At 46.5% G+C, this 17857-nt stretch overlaps 1 long non-coding RNA gene across 1 annotated transcript in view; it reads right to left on the bottom strand.

The window, feature by feature from the left end:
* Positions 1 to 17857, bottom strand: part of LOC311440944 — a 226292-nt gene that overhangs the window by 162536 nt on the left and 45899 nt on the right. The gene's annotated exons all lie outside the window — the stretch shown is intronic.

Raw genomic sequence — 17857 nt, 5'->3', positions numbered from 1 at the left:
TCCAACTGCTCAGCGAAGCGGTCACAAATAGGAAGAAACTGCAGTTTCCTACAATATTTAGCATTATATAGGCCCTCGGCAGTGCCACACTTTACTTCTTCATTTCTAAGCATCCCCCTTTGAGAGCTCTACCCCACTTCATCATCATAAACATGTCAACAATCTGTCCCCGTGGAGGGCTCTGCTGTTTGTTCTTCGGCTCACATGGAGAAAGCATGTCCCTGCTCCAGCCCCCAGCACACATTTCTCTATGCTCAAAGGGGCCGGAGTTGGAACTTGGCCATCTCGTGGCTCCCGGACCTTGGTATTTAAGGGGAGGGGGGGAAAAAAAAAAAAAAAAAAAAAAAAAAAAGAAGAACATGAACTTGATAAATATGATCAGCTGCCGGGAACGTGCCTGAAGCCTCCTGCTGCTGTTGTTGACATCAGAAAGCTGCGGAGCCTGGGAGACGCGAGGAAGTTTTATTGTCTTGCTCCTACCAGGAACGCACGACTGCTGTTCCAGCTGCCTGGTGCTCCCCAGCATTTCTCTCCTGTCACCGGGAAAACAGGACATCGGTTCTCACCTCCTGGGCTAGAGCCTCAGAAGAACCTTTTTACAGAAAACGACGGCTCTGGTGTGATGTTTTCCCAGGCTACTTCTTCGTGATGCCCCAAGCTGTCCCGGCAGCCACCTGACAGCTCTCTGCTCAGCAAGGGCAAGCAGAAAGAAAGGTGCACCCCAGGGTGCAGCTGCGTGCTTGTGGTTTTTCTGGGGCATCCCCAGCTGAAAGCTGCTTCGTGTTTTAGGAAGGAAGAGCAACCAAAATGCCACCTGCTGCCTCCTTTGAGCTTGTGTTCCCCTCCCTGAGCTTAACAAGGAAGGTCAGGCGTCCTCAGACTTCACTACCGTAGCAGCTTGGTGTATCGGAAGACCAAGAGTGAACTTCCTTAAAAATGATGGAGAAGTTAACAGACTCCAAGTTAACAGATATAACCAAGAATATCTGAATATTAATTCAAGCTACTGAGCCGAACAGAGATGAAGACTCCTTTGGGGAAAAGGGAATCTGAAGTGGATCAGGATTTTAGCAGGGCCATGGTGAATAATTTTGCACTGACAAGTCATGAATGTACATGATGGAGACAGAAATATCAGAGAAGATCTTACACAAACACCTTTTCAATGCTTTTTAATCTTTTAATTTGCTTCCAGAGTGCAGTGCTCCCTCCATCTTTCAGGTCTGTGGCACGAGGGATAGTACAGGAGGGAATTATTTTCTTTCATATAGAGTTTAGGTCCCCTTAAAGGGGGTTGCTGGATAGTTGTGAAGAGGTAAGCACTCTGCAGATACCCAGAATAAACTTCCACAGTGCTTTGCTAAAAAATATGGTGCAATGCTTGGTGGGATGAAGCATGGTGAAAGAGCTCTGTTTTCACGGCTCATTTAGGCCAGGACTTTTCTTTAGGGACAGCCAGCAAGAGCACCGATTTTGATCACTTTCTACTGATGTGGACAAAGTTATTCTGGGATTTGGGCTGAGACTGACTCATTTTACAGGACTTTTAAGAGGTTTTAACTTCTGCCATCATGGGGTAAATTCAAAGTGGTCACCTGGAGAAGACAGTTTCCAGATCTGCCCCCACTCGAAGCTCCTTTCTCAGATGAACTTACAGCAGTGATGCATTTGGAAGAGGAAGACATCTTTTCAGAAGTGTTTAACAGAATTGTTTGTCAGCTGAAAGGGAATGTCTCCTTACCTCAGGTTTCTGACCCTTTTGTAAAGAACATTCAGATCTCTCTTTCAAGAAAAAGAATTTTTAAAAAATCGTTTGTTCTAAAAGAAGTCCTTACATTTGGCAGAAACAGACACTGTTTGCTCTTTTGTTTTAATGACTTGCTTGTGCCATAGAGCCCTCTTGTGCAATGTTCCCTTGCCCAAGCAGCCCTGGTGCAGCAACGTCAGGGGCACTCAGGTGTGAAGGTGCTGAGAGGCCTTTAAGTGCCTTGATCAAGAGACTAAAAGAAAATGCAAAATGGAACTTTCCTCAGCAACTCAGGGATTTCTCTCCCCAAATCACTAGAAAGCCTTTAGTAAGAACTCCTCCTCCCTCTCCATAGTTATCCTGCAGACAGATTTAAATAGCACCCTGCTCTGCAGGAGAGCTGTAAGGGGCCCTAGAGCCACCCAGCTGAGATAAAAGGCCACAGCTGAGTGTTTCTGTAAAGACAACAGTTGCACCATGAGTGACAGATACTTCGTTATGTCAGCACACCCCACCACAAAGGAAAGACAAGACCTCTTTAGACACCCATTTCAGAGCATTACCCGCTCTGTGCATGCTCTAATCCCTGTCTCTCAGCTCCTTGGCTGCCCGGCTCCCCATAAATGATCCCCAGCAGCACAAACACCGGTGCTTGGTGCCCTGCAGGCAGGAGGCTGCTGGCAGGCACCTGCCATTTCGTGTATTCCATGTGCAAAAACCTGCACAGTTTTGTTACTTCACCTCTGTGTAGTCCCCTGGATTTGCCACCATGGTTCCTGGATTGGCCTTTCCTATCACTATGAGGATGAAGGACGATAAACTTTCATAACCATTTTTATTTTTCTGTATAAAAATTGACCACCACCTGCTTCATTTCGAAGTTAAAACACGACTAATTCGGTCCCAGGCAGTTCCTTTCTCACCCCTCCCTTAGCTCATTGCACTTAGATCAACCAAGACAGACACATTATTTTTTCCCTAAGTAAATCTAATTTCTTCCCCATGCTAGCCATGATTCCTGGCAAAGATGCTTAAGAGAGAAGCTTGGAGGAAATGAGTGATATTTTGGTTCTAAAGAAACAAATGCCAAAAGTCAATTTTGAAAGGATAATACAACATCAACTGACTCATATGTTTGTTGAGATGCTGGGACAGTAGAGCCCTGGTGAAAGGAAGAAGCTGGGTTTTTAAACCGCTTAAACTGTTGATCTCCTGCATTGTTTGGACTTTTGCAATCAGATCTGTATTTCAGTTAATAAAAATAAGGCAGTTACTCATTTATTTTTTTTTTTATACTCAGGGCAGCTAGCAGACCAGCTCTCAGACACCAGCCAACTGCCTCTAGTAAAGCCCAGTTAAACACAATCACATGCAGCCCCTCTCCTCCGTCTGACAAGGCAGCATTCCTGCAAAATTGGTCCTCGCTCACTAATCCCATCATTAAACCTGAAAACCAGATCCTATTATTTTAATTCATCTGGCAGTAGCTCGCCCCAGTTTAATTGCACACCCATACAAATTGATAGGCAGCTTCAGCCCGGACCCAGCGAACCCAAAGTCCACCCCGAAGCTGTGAGCAGAAAGGCACGGAGCGAGTGGTGAACAGCCCGTTGGACACAGAAGTGTTATACCTATGAGTTTCCAGGCCTTAACTGAGCACTTTTGCATGATATGATAAGGGTTTCAGGTCTCCCTGGTAAAAGCTCGCTTTATTTATTCCCTGGGAAGTCACACACGGGGTATTATTTTAGTGGTCTGTCAGCGCAAAGCTTCAGTCTGACTGGGGTTGTGCCATCCCAGGCATATTTTAATGAATCACTCAAACAGAAGCCATAGCATCTTAATGCAACGATCCTTTTAAAAAATCAATCAGAATTAAATGTGAACCGCAAACCAGTAAGTGAGTGCATTGTTAAGAGGTTTTGATTAAAGCTTTTGAAATTAAAAGGATCAGACTGAGGATCAGAGAAACACACCGCAAAATCATCAAAAGAAGATGAGGAGCAGATTTTGTAGCCCTTGCTCTTGAGGGAGATAAATCAGTTCTTTATATTTTATGTAGGGAAACAGTTGCAAAACTTGGCCTTCAATACATTGAAAATGTTCTTAACTGATCTCGTGTCCTTGAAGCCAATGACTCCTTCGGTGTTTCCCCTGTGAGGAGTTGCTGTTTGCAACCAGGAGGTTTTTTCTCCTGGCACTTGGCTGGCTGTGCCAGGGCAACTTTTGGCACTCCACGGGGATAAGTAGCTTGGTGCTGCAGCTCATCCACCCCTAATCGCTGGAAGTGGAGACAGCTTTCTATAAAGCAATGCCACCACCAAGTGAGAGGATCACTTATGTTGCCTGGCAGATGAAGTGTAATGCTTTTATGCCATAAAACTCCTTGTATTCAAATTTCTTGTTATTTTACAGAAAACCTTAAACACCAATCTGAATTCATGTTTCCAATCACACTAGAAATTAGTAAGATTGTTAGCCCTATAGGTACGTGGACACGGTCAGATGCTCATATACCCAAAATCCCCACTGAAAATCCATCCTGCTATTTATTTACCAAGCCTTCTGTTTGTATGCTGTTTGTATTTCATTTAAAATTTACTCCTTCTTTGGATGTGCAGGGGTAAAAGCTAAGCACTGGATATAGTCCTTGGAGCTGAGAGCCTGTATGTGCAGCATCAGGGCTGAACGCAGAGCAAAGTAACTGCCCTCCAGGAGTTATAAAGAGTCAGCGATTTCAGCACGGTTTGTGTGGTAAATGGAGCTCTAAATCCAGATGCTAGTTTACAGATAGTCTTTCAGTTCAATTATAGTAAACTTCTCATTCTTCGGCTACCCAAAAGCCACAGAAATTAATCCCCTTAGCACTATGCCTCTGCTAAAATGAAACCTGGTTAAACATGCGCTTGAAGAAGCCACCTGATTTTTTCTATATTTACCGGGCATTTAAAAGTCACATTTATAAGTGACAGAGCAAAACAAAAACAAAACCAAAACAAAAATAGGCTCTCTGCTGAGAATTTATGTGGCAAGCTTTGCCCCAGAGTGTGTTTTTATAGCCTGGTTATAAACCACTGCAAACAGAAGGGTATATAATGGAAACACTGACAGATCTTTACCTAGAATATTGCAAATGAGCACACCATAAAAATGACTAATTACAGATATTGTAAAACTCAGCTTAGCTCTCGGGCTCAGCCGTTGGGCTGGAAAGGGGGAGATGCAGACAATGATAACAGAGGGCTCGGCCTCTGCTCCTGTTGGCTTTCCCTGTGTAAAAATTGGGAGCTTTTAGTTTTGACCCGCTGTTAACAGCCATGACCACAACAGGAAACACTTTATAATGCTGTGAGCTTGGGGGCAAGGAGAATGCTTGCATGTTACCTGGCCTGCAAATAAATCTGCCCTTGTTCACTGCTAGCAACATGTCTCTGGCATGTGTCTGCCCATGAAGTACCAAGCAAGTCCCAGCTCAGCTGGTGCCAAGGACCTCAGGGTAGACCTCACCCTCTTCTTCAGATGGGGCACGAGGTTGTGTTAGACCCTATAGCAAAACCCCACACTCCTTTAAGTGTCTTTGTCTGGCTTGTGAAGGAGGCAGGGAGTCCCTGAGAGGCTCTGAGGAGCAGCACAGGACAAGGTGAGGAGCTGGGAGCTGCCTGGATGGATCCTTACCACATCAGCACCACACACAGAAATTAGGTGGTTATCGCACTGATGCTGGCTCCTCCGAAAAAAAAAGACCAAAAATAAATGGAGACTTGATGGCACTGAGCACCCAACTGTTAGCAGGGGAAAATTGATTTGGGTCTGCACATCTAGAAAAGTGTAGTTACTGTAAGCAATGGTTTTTGCATTCTCTTCCTTTCCTGCATGGTCCTGAAAGCCAACATTCCCTGGGAGCTGCTCCCAGCAGGTGCTGAGGAAAGGCCTTGCATCCTTTCCTTTCACCCATGTTGGAGAACAAAATGTTGGCTGGCAATGTATCAGGCAGCACAGACCAGGCCTGGGGAGGTTCTCAGAGAAAGACTTCCTCTAGCTTTCTCATTTCTCCCCATCCTCCTTCCCTCTGGTGGAGAAAAACCCCACTGGAAGTGATGGTACCACCATCAGCCTCCAAACCCACAGCCAGTGCCTGCAGGAACACCATCCCCAAGGCCACAGGGAGCTGATCCGTCCTGAGAGGCTATCAGCTGTACCCATTAGGAAACCTAATGGAGCAGGTCAACTTTACAAGCGATGGTTGAGTTGTTCCTAGGCCGGAGGGGCCTGCGATTACAATAAAGGCCTAGCAACAAGAAGGGGACAGAGCCTGGCCGCGGACACCCCGAAGGCCTAAAGATAAAGGGTTGGATTACACAAAGCAGCCTCTCATTATCCACTCCTTGATACTGGTTGGTAACTTTGTTTTTTAAGGAATCCCTTAATTAGGTTTTACAGTGCATAGGTTAGGCATTTTCCAGCAAGAGCTTTATTGTAATGGGTTGCACATGTTCTCATACTGTACACCAAAATGAAATTTAGCTACAGGGCATTTCCTTCCGTTGCTCTTGCTGGGGAGCAGCTTTAACCTTTTTGCAGACACAAAGCCATATTTCACTCCTCAGAGGCCACAGCAGTTCCCTGCTCCCAATCACTCGGGTCATTTCAGCCCTTAACTGTGCAGCAATCTCACAAATGTGCTGTAGGGAGCAATCCTGAGGGGGTAGGGGGGTAAGACGGAGATGGAAAAGGCCCAGGAGGTTAAGACCCAGGAGGGCCTCACTCCAACAGAGCCCACCAGTCTCCCAAGGAGAAGCCTGTGGGCCTTACTGGGCAGGGCATAGCTGCAGCTGACTTTGGCTAAACCTCTGGGGGAATCATCTCCTGAGGAGCCTCCTCAGCAGTTCATCACTGGCTCCTCTGTTCAGCCCCCCCAGGCTGTATCGTTCAGTGCGACTATCAGAAAGAATCTCCAGCTATGTCTTCAGTCTGCAGAATTTACCCCAGATTTTGTGATCTAGCCCTTGGAAACTTATGACCGTCTTCCTAAACAAGAACAGAAGGTTATCAGAAAAGATTTGTGTGTGGCAGATTCAGATTCGATGACAGGAGACAGCTCAGCACACAACACATAGGGACTCCTTACCACAAGCTGTAAGAGCAAAAATAAGTTTACATGGGTTCACAGGGCAAGTGGACAAATTCTTAGAAAAAGAAATCTTTTAAGGAGTCTTAAGTACTGCCTATCAAGCTTGGTCTTCCTACAGACCTGTTCAATCATCTGGATACTAGAAATTCTCTAGTGGAACCTCTAAGAAGGGACCGACAGCCTGCACAGCTCAGTGCATCTCTGCCCTGCTTGACAGACGCGGACAGCAAAGCCTAATGAGGCAGGACTCAGAAACTTTGACCTGTAGCAGAGGATCCACTCATCCGCCCAGCTGCTCGAGGAGCTGAACACAACCACTACATGCATTGCCCTTAAAGCTGCTGCTGAGGGACTAAACCTCAGTCCCACAAAGTCAGGGATGTGACAGCTCTGCGCACACGAGCAGGCTGGCTGAAACAACATTTGCCTAAGTGTTTCTAGGAGGAGGAATTTGCAGCTGGGTTTTCCATGGTACTGTTTGCACTTGGACCTTTGAAAATCAGGCTGTTAAGAGTGCTCACACTGAAGAAGGGAATTTATGTTGTCTTCATGCTTTGAGCCTGAATTTGTCCTGAGGGAACAGTAGCAGAAAAAACAGCCATTTATTTTTAATAGACACCAGTGTCGTTACTTAGGTCTGGTGAGCTTAAAGGATTGAGAGGGGCATGATATCATCAAGGAAGTAATTTCTTTACTTTTTTTTTCATTAATCTAAGGAGAAAAAAAATAAAAAAATAAAAAAAAATCTCATGCAGAAATACAGTATAAGAACCTTGCTAAGATTCTGAAATGCTCCCTTTCAAGATTACAAACATCATTTATCTGTCTGCTGTCCCTTCCTTATGGCACAAAATCCCCTTCTGCTGTTGTCCCAGGGCCTGGCACCTTTTGCCCACCCTCTGCCCCCAACACACTCATCAGGAAGCAAACCAGGTGTTAGCAGAGGCGTCTGCACACCCCCACATTCCTCACTCTCACAGAAAGATGGAGAAGCTCCTTGCAGCAGCAGAAGTCAGGATTTATCTGCAACGACAGCCCCCCGGCCCAGGCCAACAGCAGGGAGCGGGGCCCCCCACCCTAGGACACCTTGGGGTCACCGCAGGCCAGCCAGAGCACCTCGACTTGGCTGTGACCTTGCAGGAGCCCTTGCAAATCACATCTGGAATGTGTTTCAGCTTCAAGAGCAATAAATGAAAACACTGAACACAACAGGGTCGAGGCAATGTTGTTTGAAAGAAAAGGTAATGCTTTGACCCTTATTTGGCCCATGACATGTCTGGTTATTCCGCCAAGAACTGGGGAAGTGTGGCTTGGGTTGGGTAAAGGATAATAAGCTATTTAGTCATAAAAAAGAAAATAAAATTCATTTCAAGCCTTGGTGGCACCCAAAAATGGGAAATGTGACTTCCCCACACTCCAAGGCACTCCTTTTCTTTTGTCTCCAGACATTCAGCAAGCAAACAGAGCTCCAATGGTTTTGCAGAGAAACAATCAAGATCAGACATGTTCATGCCATTTTTCAAACCGTTTGGCAAATCCTGGTTCAAGAGAAATTAGAAAAATACTACTTTCATTTCTAAACTATCAGCAAATAGAGATCCAACTTACAATGACAGTGTCAACATAAAAATGACACTTGACCTCTCTGTCACTTTTCCTTTACGTTTCACCACTGAAGCCATGGGTGTAATTTCAGCACCCTGCTCCCTAAAACAAGAAGGGTCCCCTTGGCAGGACGCTGTAGGGGTAGCTGCAGGTACCCCACTTATCCCCCTCTCCTTCGCTGCCTGCTGCAGCCAACATTTGTTTTATTTTTAATATACAACTGGAGTAAAGCCTTTCTCAAATGTGACAAGTTCTGAGACCGCAGGCCTGGATTTGCAGGTCTGCCCTTGCCCAGCTGATGCCACTTATATTTCCACTTATGTTTCTTTCCCAGCACTGACAATCTCTTCTATGAGGCCCACTAATTAATGGCATGAATGAATGGTTTTCCACTTAGACAGGTGATGACTCCAGGCAGTGAGTGCTCTGGCAGCCAGGCCCATTTCAGAGCTACCTAAATTCTTATGCCCTCGCTGGCTCCACTCTGTGAGGTTCTTCCGCACCTCTTCTGACTCTTGGAGGCCTCATCTTACCTTCAATCAGGGCAAATATAGGGGATTCCCAGCCCAAGAAAGGATTTTAGCTCAGAGGGGAGCAGCAGGCAGTGATGGGCAAAATGGGCTGGACTGTGGTGCTGCAGCCACCGCAGCACAGCACCATCCTGCTGCAGGGGAGAAACTCTGCCACCCCCAATCGTAGGCTGCACCACAGGAGGCTCCCAGAAAGTGGTGCCCCAGTTTTTGGATCTCAGGGCTGTGGTCCTGAGGTAATCCTGGATTTCCACTGTGCTATTCCCACCATGCGGCTGGTTGCGTTCACAGCCACATAGACCCTCCTCACTCTAAGTCTGCTGGAATTAAACAATATCCATGGCACAGCGTTGTGTCCATTTAATTACTTTATAACTGGATTTTCCAGATATCTGAGGAACTGGGCCTTATGTCTTCCCCTTCAAGCCTGGTTTGCTCCAACTTTTAGGGTTTGGAGTGAGAAGACAAATGACTTGGCAGAGGCTTCAGAGTGAACACAGCACACAACAAGCAGCCAGCTCCCCATTTTCACGGCAGCAGTTTCAGGTAAGTATCTTATTGGATTCTTCTGCCTGATTTTTAAATTAAAAATAAAAAATAAAACTACAACAAATAAACAGAAAAGCCTGACCACCCTCTTTCTGAACAACTGGCTTGCAGAAAGCTCTTGCTTTTTCTCCAAGAGGATTGAGAAACAGGGGCCTTCAATAGCTTCTTTGTGCAGTTTTATTTTGCAGCTTCCAGCTCAAGACAGCATTTCCTGACCCGTGAGGATATGCTGCCCTCTTCCAGTCTGGGACACTGCAGCTCAGCAGTGCCATGGAGACACATTTCCATGCATCTGCAGGATTAACCCTAACAATCAGTAATTCTCCACTTCCACAGATTTAGTTTTTCTTAGCAGTCAGTTCGTGGGTTAGGGAAGATTCAGTAAATTGTAAGGGACTAGGACAGCGTTGAAGCAGGCTCTTCCTGACCTCATTTCCCAGTCTGCCCTCCCTCCTGTCCAGTTTGTGATGCTGTGCCCCCTTCACCACCTCCCGCTATTCCCAACACCTTTCCTTACCTTCCCCATCCTTCAGCCAAGTACCTAGGGGGTCTCCTTCCACACCCAGAGAATCCTATAAAGAACAAGAAAGCCCTCACATTTCTTTTACTAAAATGGCCTGATCTGGGAGCCTTTGTCAGAAATTTGAATGATTTGGGGTGAACAGCAGAGAGGAGCAAGCACCAGGAACCTGCATTATCCCGTTAAGGGCTGCAAGTATTTCTCTCCCCTTTGAGCAAGAGGGACAGAGGAGGACTTTCCAACCCTGAGTGGGACCGCAGGCGGTCACACCTGCTGCTCTCACAGGTGCCTCTGTGCCGGGAGATCCCCTCCGGCAATTCCCCTGTGACTGCTCTTATCAGCTGCTGAAGATTAGAGGTACCTTGGAATAGAAACTTCAAGGAAAAAGGGAAGGGGAGAATTGCATTTCAAAGAAAGTGCTTGAAAGAAACCTTTGAAGGACAGTATTCAAAGGTTCATGACTTGATATAACCATTTTAAATAGATATAAATTTCTGTTTGGATTGAGATTGGCTCCCACCCCAGCAGGACAAAATAGCTGCCTTCTTTGTACGAACACAGTCCCAGCACAACACAGGAGATGAGATCCGTCTGATAACAACTTACACTGCTTTCAACCTAAAAAATCCAAAGGTGCTACATCAAGGTAAGGCGTACTCTCACATATGCCTGAATAATTTCCATAAAAAAGACATGAGCTTGCGCCCATAAGCTTTTAGGTAGTATCAAGTGAGCTAAACGCTTTGGGGGCTGGTTGTGCATCAGATATCCTGATGAAAATCCACAGTAAACATCTAGATCGATTTCTGCTGAAATGCCTCCATCTTGGAATTAAAACATGGTAGTCACGTACCAGCCAGCAGCACGGCAGCTAAGTGAGTTGGCCATGCTGAACTGATGTCCCAGCAGAGGCAAACCTTGGGCACAGCTCATCCTCACACTGCTCTCTGGTGGATCCGGTCCTCCCCACTCACCCCAAGTGCACAGCTTTCTGGCAGGAGCATCAGAGTGACAAGAGTCACCAGGCCCGATGGCACCAAGACGTATTTGGGCTGCCAGATAGCTATTAATGCACCAAATCATCTCACAAGTACAAAAATACCCTGTCTGTCTAATTTCCTGATGCGCTGTTTCCTGGTGGATCTCTTCTCATATTTGGAGTTTTATTTCCATTGGAAAAAAAATATTTTCTAGGTACAATGAGGAAACAGCTGATCTTATCTACTCTGTTGCAGGTGACTTTTTAAAAATAATACCTTAAATGACGTACAGCCCTCTGCTTAGGCAAGCCCTGGTTCAGCTAAGCCCTTAGCCCCTGTGTAGCATGAAGAGTGTGTTTAATGGGATTCAGCAAGATGCATTTTGAAGGATATACTCAACCATTTTGCTGACATCACAGCTTTCAGCCCTCAGCCCCTTCTTCCTTTTTTGCATCAGGACTCCAGTTTGGCCATATCTGAACCTGCACAGGGAGACCTTCACCCCTTCAGGTGCATGTCCACTGTCCCCAGCAGCAGCCCTTCATCCTGGCCACAGTCTTTGCCGGCTCCCGAATTCCTCTAGACAAGCAAATGAGTGCTCTGAGGACATCAGGCAGTCACCCTATGGGAAGGAGATCTGCCTACAGTGCCCAGCACAAAGATGGAGCTGAGGTCCCTGCTCTAGCCTTCAGAGCCAGACAGCCACATGTGCACACCAGGAGCCCAAACACCGGGGAAATTCTGCCCGCAGGTGCCGGGCCGTGGCAGCAGCACCAAGTGAGGGGCATGGTGGGCAGCTGTGGCTGGGGAGAGACAGCAAGTGGTTCAGCCTCTCCCCCGCAGCACCAGCATCTCGCAGGGCTGCATGACTGGAGAACTGGGCAGAAAGCCAGGAACTCTTGAATTATATTCCTGATTCTGCCATTAATTTCTTATATGGCCTTGGGCAGCTTGTATCACCTGCCAGTTTGGGATTTTCCTTAGATAAAGAAGGGAAAATAGTTAACATCATGGATTTATAGAGCTTAAAGCTCTACAAAGAAGAGCCTGGTCTGGCTTCTCTATATCAAAAACCTTTAATTTCACTCAGTTGTGCCTGAATCGAGGCCAATTGCTTATGTTTGACCAATATATATCTCTCCATCTCTTACAGAAGAACAACTTATCTTCATCTGAAAACATCAAGAGATGGAGAAAAGCCAGCACATCCCTTGGTATTTTTCCCCCTGTGATTAATTCCCGTCCCTACTGAGCATTCAAGTTTCATTTCCCATCTGACTTTTTTGGGATTCTTCTTTCAGTCAGTACTTCTAACGATCCTTTTTCTTTTTCCCTAAATGAAAGTGTTTGCGTGATACGGTATTTCTCCCCGTGGCTTATCCACACGACTTGGTGGGCTAAGGGCAATAATTGCAAAGATAATTAAAATCTGCCCAGTGCTTTGAAATATTAAGCTCATCTCTAAGGCCCATTATCCTGCTCAGTGTCAGAGGTACCACTGACAAGTACTTCACTTCAGCCTCTCAGGCAGCACGCAGCTGCCAGAGAAAACCAAGAGTGGAAAAGTACTATCTCTTCAGAAAAACAGATGTTGCAGCTCCAATTTGTCTTCTGCCAAGACAAAGGAGATGCACTAAATTGATCTTTTGTAAAGGATTTTGTTTTGCTTCCAAGATTAATATCACAACAAACTGGGAGGCACCGTACCTCAGGGTGCAATGCTACATTGCAGAACTGAGCCTAAATACCCATGCTGAGCATAATTTAGTTAGTCTGAAACTATGTCTGTGGAGGGGGAGATAAAGTTTTTCCTTCCAGTAGCACATTATCTAAATAATCTCTCTATCTCAGTACACAAAGGCTGGCGATTCAGCTTCAAAGACAGGCAATAGCTTCTAGGCTTGAAACTGCTCACCATGGAGTGTTGGTGGTAGGCCTCAGAGCCCTCGCTGGTGGCCTTCGTGGGGTGCTTGGTCACACAAAAGGAAAGGAGCACTGAAGGGATGGGAATTCAGATCTGGGCCATCCTGTAAGTTGGCTGGAGGGCTCTAATTTGAACCAACTGTTGTGACTGGACAGAAAATTTGAAGTCACACAGCTGGTAAGGGACATCCAGCCAGGGCTCTGGTTCTTGCACACAAAGTGACTGCTTGATACTTTTCCCAGAAAGGACACTATCTTTATCCACAGACCACAAACACTGCAGCTTATATGTAGGCTTTTCACCCCGGGATCATGTCTGTTTGCTTCCATTAATGGCATCCTCCAGCAGTACTTTTTGCCTCGGGCACCAAGTGACAGCCCCCTTCCCGAACCCACCCGTCCCAACCCGGCCGCTCTTCCCTCCCTGACATGAAGCACTCCATGTCTTCCCAGCAACTTCTGCCTCTCTCCTCAGCTGTATTTGCACTTCAGCAGAAGGACAGAAAGTCCCCACTTGTACAACCTGTTCAGGATGAACGGCAGCGTGTAATTTAAGCACATTGATTCAGCGTTCCTTACAACAGCTAATGGGTCCTGATTTGTACATAAGGTACACAGTCAGTGGATTGAAACAAGCACAATTACCGGGTCATGGTGTTCTCTTTCCATGCTTCTTCATCTGCCTGAATAACCGCAAACAAATTCCACGTGCTTGTTTCACCAACGCCCTGTATCTCTACCCTGTGGCAATTTGTGAGCAAGGTCTGCACAGGAGCAGGTATAATGGATCAACAAAATGACTCAACAAAACAAAGCTTTTAAGATTGCTTTTTTTCTCTGTGCTGTGGGAGATCTTTTACACTGATGGAAAATAGAAGTAACGGACTACCTCAGGACAACAGCATTTCTCACTGGTGTGTGGAAGTGCTCCTGAAGCAAGCTGACCCCTTTTCTGCCAGGGCTGGAAGTTTTGCAAGCCTAATTATATCAGCTAGGAGTGTGAACAAACAAAGACATCATCCCTGCGAGAGAGAGAGCTATGCCAACAAAAAGCCCTGGTGTGGATGCAGTGCTACAAAAGGAGGGATATTTTTTCTTTCCAGGATAGCTGACTTTGTTTGGGTAGCTCTGATAAACTACACCAGCAAAAGAAACCTCTTGGCTTGAATAACCGTGTTTCCAGCGTAGGTTGCCAGTCCAGTGATATTTGTGTGTCAGCACATTCCTCCTGCTGCAGAGGAGAGCGCTGGCGCTGGATTCTGTGAAGACTTCACCTGGGACAGAGGAAGACTAAAAGAAGGATCAGACTCCTTGATATCTAGAAGGACACTGAGACAGTACACTGAGGGGGGAAAGCTCTGGCTGTGCTGACCGGAGGCCAGGACGTCAGACAGCACATTCCTGCCTGACACACGCCCTCTCGGCTGCGAAGTGAGATACTTGTCGGAGACAATCCCCAGCCAGAGGTTGCTCTGCGATAACACACAGCCACTTCTGGGCTCCTGGTGTGACCCACTGCCTGCATCCGTGGCAAGCTTCTGCTTCGTGTGGGGTTTACGGTCAGACCCTGTGGGTTTTGGTGCTGCCTGCTGTGGCCACAGTGAGATGGCTGCCTGAGGGTGTAGCTACTCCACACTTGGGGCTGTGAAGGCAGAAAGTGTTTCTTTTCACCTAGCAGCAAAACAGGGTCTCTCTGGTTTTTCATGTAGGCCGCAGATGCCCAAGGACATACACAGCCATACTCTGCAGCCTTGGGTAAGGAACCTGTAAGTATCCTTGGGCAGGACTGTCTGAGACCCTCCCCATCCTTCCTCCTCTGCCACTGCTCTCCTCCCCAGCACAGCAGGCAATTTCAGTGCTCCATTTACCAGGGCTTCAAGGCTGTGGCCAGGGCCCCTTCCTTTGCATCCTCTGGAGCAGCAAGTCCCACCTTTTCCTTCTTGCAGAGCTGCACTGGCTCTTTGCCCTCACTAATCCAGGGGGGGTAGTTTGTTGGGCTTTTCTTCCTTAATCAATTCACAGAAATGAGCTGGCACGACGCTTTGTGTTTCTGCAGAGCGCATTCCACAAGCAAGGTGTAAAAGTAATTAAGGCGCTGGGCTTCGGCTTTCTGACACCGCAATCAGTGGGGCGTCCCCAGGCATCCACCCTCACAATGAAGGCCCAGCGAGCGCAGGGAGGCGAGGGGGGAGCCAAAAATCATCAGCTTTCAGAAAGCCACATCATTTCTCAGTCTGGATCTCTGGGGGCCAAGAGATAAACAGCTCTGCCCCAAGGAATTTCCTTCCTCTGAAGGTGGGAACTGGCCCGAGCGGCCACGGCCTCCCATCCTCCGATGACATCAGCTTCCTCGGGCGTGGGGCGAGGGGACTTCAAAGGAGGAGTTAGGGGAAAAGAAAGGCCTTGTGAGAGCCGGGCAGGCCTGCGTGCTGGCCCCGAGGCCCCACGGTGGAGTCCCATCACAGCGGTTCACCCCAGCACACCCCGAAGAGACAATAAAAGAGGACAGGAAAGCGCAGCAGAGGCAGACACGCCAAGGCGGCTGCAGGGCTGTGACCTGCGTGGTGCTGCCAGCACTGCTCCTCCAGCCCAGACAAATGGTCCTGGCACAGCCCCATACCCATCGGTGTCTGAGCAAACCCATGGGCTGACCTTGGCCAGAAGGGCACCCATTTCCTTGGGTCCTACCCCCAGGCTGAGCTCACCACAGACTTTCAGATGCCAAATACAAGCAATGCTTCAACACAGTCTCTGTCTAATGCTGCTACACGCACCCCATAGCCACTCCTACTCGTAAACCTTGAAGAATCACAGAATCACAGAATCACAGAAATTCTAGGTTGGAAGAGACCTCAAGATCATCGAGTCCAACCTCTGACCTAACACAAACAGTCCCCACTAAACCATATCCCTAAGCTCTACATCTAAGCGTCTTTTGAAGACTTCCAGGGCAGCCTGTTCCAATGCCTAACAACCCTTTCAGTAAAGAAGTTCTTCCTAACATCTAACCTAAAACTCCCCTGGCTCAACTTAAGCCCATTCCCCCTCGTCCTGTCACCAGGCACGTGGGAGAACAGACCAACCCCGCAAATGTAAAACACTCAATATCCTGCACCTGCTGAAGGTCTGGTGGTGTACACTGTAAGGTATCTCAGGTGACACTCAGCTGAGTTTAGGCAACTGAATTGAATCCATAGTATCCTGCTAAAAAGCTTTGATTAAACACTTTTCCAGATTTTTACAGTCAGAGTGAATGCACACTAGCCTAGAACTGAAATATCTCTTCAGACCCAAGCCCTCTCTTAAATTTGGTTGAGATTTGGCCAAGAAGTTCCTGGGGGAAGAGGAAAGAAAAGGGCCTGGCAGGCGGACACAGGGACACCGTGTTCACATAAGATTCATTTCCTTAGGAAACCAGGCTAAAAATAATAGTCAGAAATGTTGGGTAATTGCCTTCAACTCAACATCTCTCTCTAGACAGGAAGAAAGGAAGGAATTAGCACACTGTATGTTATATTTCAAGATTTGTCTACATTATTTCAAGCATAGGAATTAGAAATGAAATTAAGAAGATATATTAGATCGCCTTGCCCCTCCCTAGAGAAACAAACCTACAGCTGTTTCCCTTAGCATATTTTTTAGTGATGTGTGCAGTCCAGTTTCAAATGAACCAAATGATGGAGCTTCCATCAGTTTTCAGCAGGAACCATTCCCCTGCTTACATATCTTTCCTGTACTTTCTTTTTTTTTAATAAAAAATAAATAAATCTATTTCAACGTTTTTTATCCATTGGCCATGTTTCATCTCAGTATTTCTAGCACACCTCTTAATTATTTTATGAACTCACTAGAGTAGAAAGGTAAATACAAGTGTCTATACACACCACCTGCATACTTCAAATAGTATCGCAGGGTTCATTTCACTCTTTTGGCTGACTGAGAGGCTTTTTTATTCAAGACGGTTTAATATTTTTAACTGTGTTTTTCCTGAAAAAAAAAAAAAAAAAAGACTTTGATTAATAAATTCCAGGACTTTTTTTCTCAGTCTGAGTTTTTTGGACTTCCCACCTCAGTCACATTTCAGCTTGAGTTTTAAGGGCCCAACCCACTCAAAAAATCCTCTAGATGGTTTTCACACTCCCCTTGACTGTTCTACGTTTGCTTTCTGTTGCGTAATTAAGAGCTATTGAAGAGGAAGGTTTACCTGAATATGACATTATTCCAAGAAAATATTTCTCCTTCCTTAAGCACATAGCTCGTTTCCTTGTACAGTCAACTGTGTCTTTTCAGCAGAGTGGGCCCTACAGATCTGGAAACATTTATTGCATGCTGTGCACATGAGCTGGTGACGGAGAGGGTTGCACCCTACGTGCATGACATCCGTGCTTTCGGGAAATATGAGAGCCAACTCTAATTCCCAGGGAGCAATTCTGCCCCAATTCTGCTTATTTTAAGGGAGAGAAGAAGCCACTTTGCTCCTTAAAACGGCCTCCTCCACAGCAAACTATTTCTCCCTAACAGTGTCCATTGCTGGTGCAGTTGGAACAGAGCCAGTGCTGGTCTGACAGCAGCATCTGCAGCAGGCAAAGCTGGGTGGGCTGGGAAATGCCAAAGACCCCAAAGGAGTTCAGGCCAACCTAGGATAGGACCAACCAATTAGGATGTGGCCTAAGTCATCAGTTAAATTAACACCTTCTGTCCAAGCTGTGTGCTTGGAGCAGGTCTGAATTTGACAGCAACAGTTCCAACCACTGTCCCAAACTAATACTGAGGGGTACCAAGGATGAATTAGACCTGTCATGTACACCTGAAATACATTTCTTTTTACCACTGTGCAGCTGTATGACATGAAAAAACGTTGTAGGGTATAAT

Source organism: Aythya ferina (genome assembly GCF_964211825.1).
Source record: "Aythya ferina genome assembly, chromosome: 8".
Lineage (NCBI taxonomy): Eukaryota > Metazoa > Chordata > Aves > Anseriformes > Anatidae > Aythya > Aythya ferina.
This window is presented reverse-complemented; position numbering and strand designations above follow the sequence as displayed.